Here is a 10,602-nt window from a genome sequence, read left to right as displayed (position 1 = left end):
AGAGAGAGAGAGAGAGAGACGTCAACCATCTATCGTCAACATTTTCTAGGGCAAAGTCGGCACCATCCTTGCAGATGCGGCAATAGGAATGCGGTCATGATAATGGTGATAAACGATGAGGATGGTGTTGCAAGATGATGGAGGTAGTGATCCATAACAAATTCAAACGATGATTGGTGTGGTCTTGGGTTGTGGTAAATTCAAGAAGACAATAGCTTGGTTACCTAAATATAGTCTCTTAATTATAACATACCTAATTTAAAATATTTATATTCAGATATAAATTAAATGATTATTATGTTAATTTACCTATATACCCTTATCTAATTATTGTTTGAGAATAAGTTATTAGGGATTTCTTTTTACACAACAATCTATTCCAGCCTACTACACACCTATCTATTTTCAATCATACACACCACTCTAAATATTGACCATTTCTTATTGGTGGTTAATATGTTGTATTATGTCCCTTCTTTCGTTAAAACATTTTCTCTCTTATTAAATATCTTATTAAATATCCACTGTCATCTTTCTCTATTATCTTTCTCTCACTAAATTTTATTAATTTAATAAAAAAGTAAAAAATCGTTTAAAAGATTTTTGCTTATTAACTTTTATCAATTTTTTTTATCAACACTATTTTTATCTTTTATTATATCTAATTTTATTTTTCAATCTAAATAAAGGAAGTATATTGTTTATATGGTTAATTTTAAATAATAATGCTACCACTCTTAAATTACAACCAATATATCTGAATAATATTGAGAAACAAAACTAGCAGTAGATTTTTTTCAAAAGCGAAAAAAAATAGTTAAATCGATACTATCTGCAAAAAAAGATATATAACTTAATAACACATGACATCACATACATCAAAATAAATGTATTTTCCGATTGTTCAAGAAGCAAAAGACATTGACTTACTCGAGTTGTACAGTACAAGCTCGTGTGCCTCTTATTAATTGTAAATCCGAAAATATAATTGAGATGTGGGAAATCTATAAGACAGTAGCCCAAGTAGCCCATTACAGAAAGAAAACTAGGCTAAAAAAAGTTAAGTAAGTTTGAGTTGTATTTTAAGGTCGAAAATGATGAAAACTATGTTATGGTTGTTTTTTTTTTATCTTAATAAAAAACATATAAATTTATTAGTATTAATAAATTTAGTAATAAAAATGTAATTATTAAATAATAATAATTTATTGATTAGGTAATAATGAACTAATAATAAAAGTTGGTCAAATAACAATTATATTGTGATTATAATTTAAAAAGCAAGGTCAATATAATAATTATATGATAATAATTTACCATTATTGAGCTAAAAAGTAAACCTAAGATATAGGTTGGATTGTAGATTAATGTCACAAAGTATGACCCTTATATTTACACAACATTTGTTTGGTTATATATGATCCTAGCTCCTATCAAAAATATGTATTTTTTTAAAGATTTTTCCTACAATGTTTTGTGTTTTTACAAAAGAGAAAATAAATTAAATAAATACCTAAAAGTCAGATTTTAATTATTCTGTTGCATAAATAAGGATACATAAAATGTCCATATTACTTCTCAAAATAGATTTCAAATAAATATAAATAATAATAATAATAATAATAATAATAATAAATGCAATCGTATTTTTCCAAAATGATTTTATTTTCATTGATCCAATGACTAAAATTGAGTTATACATTGATACAATAAATGTCATTTATATTTGAACCTAGCTATATATATATATATATATATATATATATATATATATATATATATATATATATATATATAGGGAAAGGTTTAATAGAGAACCATAATTATTGGTTCTTCAGACCAAATCTTTTTTTCAATTTCTAGAGCTTATTCTTTATCGGAAAAAAAATGTAAAAATATAAATTCATATATGAACATTGTGAATGTGAAAAATATTTTTCGGATTCACCGTGTGAATCCGAATTAGTGTGAATTTTCAAAGATTAGCGTTGTAAAATTAGCGTAAAAAAAAATCGAATTTAAATAGTTCAAAGGATAAAAAGTTATGAATTTCTGTATTTTTAGTTTTTTTTTTTGATAAAAAATAAGTTCTAAAAGTTGAAAAAGAGATTCATTCCTTGGTTCCTTGGTTAATTATGGTTCTCTATTGAACCTCACCCTATATATATATATATATATATATATATATATATATATATATATATATATATATATATATATATATATATAGACTCCAATATAAATGGCATTTTTAATTAAGGAAACATATTAAATACTATATGAATAGTAATATTGTAATTTATTGGTTATTTTTTAATTAAGACAATTAATAATTGAGATGTAAATATGATGTGTCAATTAAGAAAAGATTAAAAAAATTAAGAAAATGACAAATAGAAAAAATAGTTATTCAAAAATACAAAAAAATGACATATGTCCAAGTTAATGATAGAGTGACATGTGGCAAAATTATTTTCATTTTGTAGGGAGGATATATATATATATATATATATATATATATATATATATATATATATATATATATATATATAGAGAGAGAGAGAGAGAGAGAGAGATGTTGGTGGTCACATAATCCGCATATATTATTCACACAAATACACAATGTTCATGAAGCTCCTAAGGTTTTTGTTTTAAAAACTAGGTTTTGTTTTTTTAGTTACACATTTATTGGATGATAGAATTAGACATGAAAAACAATTCTGTCCTCGCTCTTATTATTCTTCTGACATTTCTCGTTACAGGTAAATCCTTTAGCATCAACTTTTCTATATATATATATATATATATATATATATATATATATATATATATATATATATATATATGTGTGTGTGTGTTATTGTGTTCTAACTATCTATTGTGTGTGTATATATATATATATATATGTGTGTGTGGGGGGGGGGGGGGGGGGGGGGGAGGGAGGGGACACCGAATAAACCCCCCTCACCGCATAATGCTTTTAAAACTTTCACGGTACAGTTTGTAGTTCGGAGTTTTGTTAAACCGCGTTACATGTTATGGTTTGTATCATATATGCTTTGTAATCGTCCAAAGTTTTTAAAATTCAACTCCTAACTTAATTTACTTCTTAGATTTTTATAAATTTCACCATTAACTTGCTCTTACATAATTTTCATTTTCAACTATATTATATATAGCCTGGTAGGTTATTGGCAGAAAAATGTGATATAAAAGTAAAATAATAGTGAAATTTTGAAAATCTTGAATGTAAATCAAGTAAGGGGTTGAGGTTTAAAAACATTATAATGCATATATGATATAAAACGACGTATTATGGTGGGTTTGAGTATCTAAACTGATATACCCTTAAGGTATATTCACTTTTCCCATATATATATATATATATATATATATATATATATATATATATATATATATATATATATATATATATGGGAAAAGTAAATAAACCCTAAGGGTATATCAGTTTAGATACTCAAACCCACCATAATACGTCGTTTTATATCCTAGTGAGTTGAAATAAAAAGTTGTGCTTTTAGCTCTGTAAAGTAAAAAAAAAAAATAGATATCTCAAAGTATTTTTTATACATTTTTAAGGTTTTTAGGGATTTTTTTAGGTTTATGCCTTTTCTATTGACTCTCTCTCTCTCTCTCTCTCTCTATATATATATATATATATATATATATATATATATATATATATATATATATATATATATATATATCTTATTGTGTTACTTGATCATAGTCATTTGATCAATGATAATAAAAATCATTTTGGAAAGAATACGATTGTATTTTATTATTATTATTATTATTATTATTATTATTATTATTATTATTATTATTATTCGAATTTCAAATCTATTTAGGGGTAATATGGACATTTTGTTTATCCTTATTTTAAGCAACAAAATAATAAATCCGGATTTTTAGGTATTTATTGACATTATTTTCTTTTTGCAAATAACAAAAACATAAATAGGATAAATCGTTTTGAAAAATACATATTCTTTACAACATATGATTTCATTATTAGAATATATTTTTGTTAGAATTACATCAAAACAATGTAAATTATTAATTTCTTACCATTTTGAAAAAATTACATTTTACTTTTGAAATAATAACATCATTCTGAAAAGATTAACACTAAAACAATGAAAAATATACTAAAATCTAATCGATCTTTGAAAAATATTACACTACAATCTTTAAAGAATGTTCTATGTTAACATATTCTAAGGTTTAGGCAAAACCTCGATTTTTTTGGTTTCGTGGTCCTTTTGAGTTAGTTTCATTGCGGATTTGGTCCCTCGGTAAACTAAAATGACTTTAATACCCTTGGGGTATTCATTTTTGAAAGAAAAAATTGCAAAAATGGTCTCTGTGGTATGCAAATTTTTGGGGTTTTAGTCCAAACCACGACTTTTTTGGATTGGTGGTCCTTTTGAGCTAGTTTCTCTGCGTTTTTAGTCCCTCGGTAAACTGAAAAGACTATTATGCACTTCTGATATATTTTTTTATGCGTTTTCTATTTAATTTAAATGAAAAATAAATTAATTACCTAATTTGGGGCCCACCTCTCTCTCTCTCTCTCTCTCTCTCTCTCCCCTGTGTAAACCCACCGCCGACCCAAACCTCGTTCATATGCCTCTCTCTCTCTATATCTCTCTCTGGCAGAGTTTCTACCTTTAAGTAATCTGTTGCTGTTCTTGTTAGTATAATTGTTCAATTTTATCTTTAAATTGTTTTCTGAAAAGGGATTAGGAGTCAAAACAGGGGAGAATGTGGGGATTTGGGGGCAGATTCTACTGGGGGAAGACAAAAGAAGAAGAAAGAAGAAGATGACCAGACGAAGGTGGTGGCTGGACTGCAATGACGAGTTTGGTACTCCGATTGTTAATTTGTATGTGTTCTCCAACCCTAATTAGATTCTTCTATATCCTAATCTTCATCTGGTGTTATTCCCAATTCCCGATTTTAGTTTGGTACTCCGATTGTTACATAATTAATATCAGATCGATGGTCATGTATCCCTAGAACGTTGTTTCCTTGATCAAATTCATGGTTCAACCTTCAAAGTATCTGGGTGGTGGCTGGACTGTAGTGAAGAAGGTGATGGTTGGACTGCAGTGATGAGCGGCGGCGGTATCCGGCGAGTTATGAGTTGGTGATGAGAGGAGGGGTCGGGAAGGATGTTTCCGACAACAGCAATAGTAATGGGTGGATGTGGTTTGCGTTGGCAGCCCAAGGGAACACGATGGTGGATGCTGGCGGCGACTTCTGGTGGTTCTCGGTGGCAGTGGGTGGTCAAGGGTGGCAGTTCTTGGCCACTCTTGGTTCCCTCTTCGGTTCTTGACAGAATTCAATGAGAGGAAAGGGGGAGAAGTGAGGTGGTGGTGGTTTTTGGTCCAACAATGGTGAGGGAAAGGTGGTTTATGGCAGCAACGATTTAGCTCAAGAACAAACACCCATTTCAGTCTCTTTCACTCTTCCAGCGTACCTCTAATCTGGTTCAGAGAGAAAGAATTTCCTGCACCTCTTCAATGGGGAAGGTTAACTTTTACAAAGTCCGAGAGAGAGAGAGAGAGAGAGAGAGAGAGAGAGAGAGAGAGAGAGAGAGAGAGAGAGAGAGAGAGAGGTGGGTCATCTATTATTTTTTTAATTGTTAAAATAAATAAATAAATATTAAATTTTAAGATATATAAAAAAATAAATACCCCAATGGTATTATAGTCATATCAATTTTCGGAGGGACTATTTTCATATACAAACCACTCCAAAAGGACCATAAATCCAAAAAAATCGGGGTTTGGACTAAAACCCAAAAATTTGCATACCACAATACCATTTTTGCAATTTTGTCTTTTTGAAAATTTAATACTTCAATTTTTCTTTAAACAATAAAAAATATAAGAGGTCCACCTCTCTCTCTCTCTTCACCCATCGTCTTCCCTAACCTTCTCTTTTGTGTCTCCCCTGAATCCCAATCTAGAAGAAGATACCCAAATTCAAAAAAAAATTTGCTAATTCCACCATTTCCATTATCTTTCATCATTACCATTATACAGACACACAACAAGAGAAACACAAATTATTGAAGATAAAAATACCCAAGGTATCACAAAACCTGTGTGTGCGTGTGACTGTGTCGTGCGTATCTTAGCAAAGCAACAAGAAGAAATCGAACCCCTCTTCTCTTATTGTGTCTCATTCTTTCCATTCTCAATGACAAATCCACGCCCACCAAAAATGGCAACCCTTTCATCTTACTCTACACCCAATAACGAGTCCCGTTCTCTCATGATCCGTTGTAACTCCTTCTATCTTCTGATTCACCATCGCAGTTTGATGCCCAAGATGATGATGGTTGGTGGCGTGAATGTGAAATAGTGATGACCGGTGATGATGGTGATTTGGTCATCCGATTCAAGTGATGAAGGTTGAAGATGTTGGTGACTGTGACGGTTCAAAGATGAATCTACGATGGGGATGATGTGTTTCCGAATAGAAGAAGGTAGAGATGAAGTCGGGGTTGGAACAAAATCCCTCATTTTGACCTAATCATCACCATCGGACCACCCAAACTATTACCTTCTTATCCCATGTTCTTCATTTATGGTTTCAGTTCATCGAAAAAAAACAAAGAGTGGTTGCATTGAGACCTAAGGTTTATTTTGTTCTAAATGATGTTGACGTAAGGGGATAAATTGTAGACCATAGATAGTTTTTTGAGTGTCGATTTCTTGCTTGATCAATCGATTGGGGGATTTCTGATTTATGAAGTGGTTGTTCATGGATTTTTCAGTTTCTTAATCATTCAACATATCGTTTCTGAAGTGGGTGTTTGTTAACAGATCTTAGGAAGAAAAATAGGTTGGTGAAAGCAACAGAGAGACTCTTATTTTTTAATTATTAAAATGAAAAAAATAATTATTAACTTTAAAAAAACGAATGTAAAAATAGAAAATAAATACCCAGGGTATCAAAGTTATCCAAATCTGCTATGAAACTAGTATAAAAGGACCACAAAATAAAAAAAATCAAAGTTTGTAATAAACCTCAGAAAAAAATACAAACCACATGGACCATTTTTGCAGTTTTGTCATTTAAAATATTTGTACATAACAGTATATACATTGTTACGATTTGTAAGAATGTGTTATATAATGAAATTAGGTTAATAAAAAGAATTAAAGGAAAAACATAATTAAAAACAACATAACAAATGAACTATCAAATACTTTTAAGAACATAAAAATTATTTAAATTTTTTCTGAACTTCTCAAACTAATATCTTTAATAATGTTTATTGTGATATTTAGTTGATATATATATATATATATATATATATATATATATATATATATATATATATATATATATATATATATATACTAGCCGTTTACCCGCGCTTAGTGACGGGTGTGAATAGTTTTGTTTTTAGAAATTAGTTTTATGTTGGTGACACTGTATAGATCTTCAAAAGATATAGGGTTGCTAATATGTGATAAAAGTAGGTGAAGATAGTATCGTTGCCCTTCAGCGAGATTAGAAGAAACCAAACGACCTCATATTTATCCTTGTTTTAGAAGATTCCAACGTCGTGAGCTCGGAATCCAAATCAAGAATGGAATATGAAATCTAATTGCAACTTGCAAGGGGTGAAAATTTTATGGTCGAAAGCTTTCTAGTAGATATGGATACCGGCGATTATGTGGCAAAGAGGTGTAGAAAAAATTACCAATTTCTTAATGATTTCTTTTCAAAGGCTTGGGTCTTTAAAAATGATAATAGAATTTGAGTTCCACTATGGACGATAAGAGCAATTAAAATTTTATCTTAACTTTAAATCATCAAGATCTTTTGAGGTTTGTGTCTCAAAATTATTTTTTATTGAATTTTTTTATCAATAAATAGGAGACTAAAAATTAATCAAGTAACACATAAAACATTAGGTCTAAAAGAAACCAAGTGTTGGGTCAACACAAAATAGAATTTGCATGTTAGTTTGAACTACAAATAAGTGTTTCGTCAAATTAATTTTTTAAGTGAATACATGATTCTTGGATTCATAACATGTTTAACTCTTTTATAGTTTATTAATTAAATTAAAATTAATTGTTTAAGTGAATATATGATTCTTGGATTCAAACATGTTTAACTCTTTTATAGTTTATTAATTTAATTACTATAAATTAATGAAGAAACAAAATATAAAAGTTTTATCACTTAGTCAATGAAAAATGGAAAATTAGTCGGTAGTCTCAAAATTATGTTGTATCATAAAAAAATATAAATGAAGGTATCACGTACATACAGACAATCAAGTCATTAGTCTTAAAACTTAAAACTTCTCAGAACTTTCTTCTACTTAGCCTTTCTACCCATGAATCCTTTTTTTTCTTCCATTTTGTAACTTTCAATCAAAACATCAAAAAGATAATGTAAAACAATTTAAGGGTACTTTAATATTCTAAAAATGTGTAATTTTAGGTTATTTCACATTAGTTAGTCACAACTAAAATAGACCCACAGATTCAAATATATTAATAAACTTGCAAATGACTTGCACCGAATTGATCAAAAAAAAAATTGCATTGAGAGAACAATAAAAACATTTTCATTTGAAGTCAAGCTCCTACAGGTGAGCACAATTACCTACTACATAAATAAATTTCGTTACCATTATTTTCAATTTTTTCCCTTTCCCTTTCGTATAAATAGATACTACATACTCATATTCCTTGGCTAATTGCCTTTCTTGTTATCCCCTTTAAAGCATGAAACAAACCCATATCCATTCAGTTCAGACTTGAAACAAAAATATAGAAGCAAAATTATAGAGTAGTAAATCAGTGAAACTAACATGTTAGTAACCTATTTTACATGAGGAAGGTTATTGCTTTTTAATGGTGAACAATCTTGGAAACTCCAAGTGGAATTGTCTAATGAATCTTTAAATGCATGAAGAATCACTCATCGCCAAATTTTGTATGGAAACAATCTCGTAATGACCCATTTCATATGGATATTTGTATTGCATGTAAACATGAATCCTCAGAACACTTGTGAAGTTGAAGATCTCTATGTTATTATGTTGTCCATATAACCTACAATTGATAGATACAAAATATCAAAATCATTATTAGAAAAGAAAATCAAAATCATTTATAGAGAATAAAAACAGTACCTTTTCAACTTTCATTAAGAGAGATGGATTGAGGTAATATTGTGCACCTAAAGTGTCAGGTCATGGAACTGTAGCAAAACCAACCAATATGATGACTTAGAGTTAAATTGAATAAAGAAATTTTCATAATTATGAACCAATATGATGACTTAGGTCATGGAACCTATTACAAACAGCCAACTATATAACAATATGTCATACTTCTAGTTTAGGACTTACATCAAACAGTTGGTGGGCTTGAGATGGTGATGCAAAAAGATATGAAATTTCACCTACAGATGAAATTTCAAGTTAGATCGATCTACTACTTTGTTCTTCCTGTATCAAATGCCATTTACCAGAAATCCAATTAATTCATAAAAACTAAAAAAACATTAAATTAATATATTCAAATAGTATCTTAAATGAAAAAGTAATAGTGACTTACGTTGATTTCAAAGGTTTTGATTCCATTTTTTTTCTTCTTACATGAGAGCAGATTTGGAGGTAGGGCAAGAAGAACCATCTTACAAACCACCTGTACCTGGAACCATTTTATAGAAAAATAAATTATTTCCTACAAATAAAAAAGGAGAGACGGGCAAGAAATATTGGGGAGGAAGTAGAAAGAAGAGAGGGTGAAGATGGCGGTGGAAGATGTGGGTTAATAGAATCCATCTCCATCTGATTTAAGAAATTATGGGTCAAAATATGGGTTCATCAGATCCCTCTGCATATGTTTACAAGAAAACACGGGTGAAATCAACTTCTAGAGAGGGCAAGGGAAATCAAGATGGAAATCAAAACGGACAAAAAAATACCTGCAGAAATCTATGGGTGTAGGTTTGGTCCTTCTCAATCCGTGAAATCCGAAATCAAATAGGTTTGGTCCATTAGTAATCGGGGTGTTTTACCTCTTTTAGTCGATACAAATTAGCAGGGGGGTCCATTAGTATGTTGGTGGTTCAGTGGTGGCAGGGGTAAACGGGTGGTGGTGAGTGGTGTTAGGGTTTTCTGACTGAGAGAGGAAGAAAATCTGCTTCATAGAAAGAGAAACGGGAAATGATATCCGAGAAGGAGAAGAATGCCTAATATAAGGGGAGGGCTTGCCAGAATTGAAAGATTTTTGCCAACATCTCGGGCTTCAAGAACGGGCTTCAAGAAGACTTCAGGACTCGGTCGTCTTCGAGAGATAAAAGGAGATTTAGTTGATTGTTGACAAGATAAGATTTGTTGCATAAATTCATTGTACAAATCGCATTATTTCTTGTACCTCTTAAAATTCAGCATTTAAGGCTAAATGCTTATTAAGGTATATATATATATATATATATATATATATATATATATATATATATATATATATATATATATATATATAGAGTTTGTGATAAGAAGTAATTATAAACTATCAGTTTTCAACC

General features: G+C 29.7%; 1 long non-coding RNA gene across 1 annotated transcript; it reads right to left on the bottom strand.

The window, feature by feature from the left end:
- Positions 1-8,932: 8,932 nt before the first annotated feature.
- On the bottom strand, positions 8,933-10,387 carry LOC145103756 (uncharacterized). The gene is made up of 5 exons (XR_013706838.1): positions 10,000-10,387; positions 9,627-9,908; positions 9,419-9,517; positions 9,200-9,267; positions 8,933-9,119 (listed from the first exon to the last, which is right to left on the bottom strand). It is a non-coding gene; the product is annotated as an uncharacterized LOC145103756 (long non-coding RNA).
- Positions 10,388-10,602: the final 215 nt, after the last annotated feature.

The sequence above is a fragment of the Lactuca virosa genome, chromosome 4, assembly GCF_052849685.1.
Source record: "Lactuca virosa cultivar CGN04683 chromosome 4, Lactuca_virosa_CGN04683_v6, whole genome shotgun sequence".
NCBI lineage: Eukaryota > Viridiplantae > Streptophyta > Magnoliopsida > Asterales > Asteraceae > Lactuca > Lactuca virosa.
Note: the sequence above shows the minus strand (reverse complement) of the source record. Positions and strands in the feature narration are given on the sequence as shown.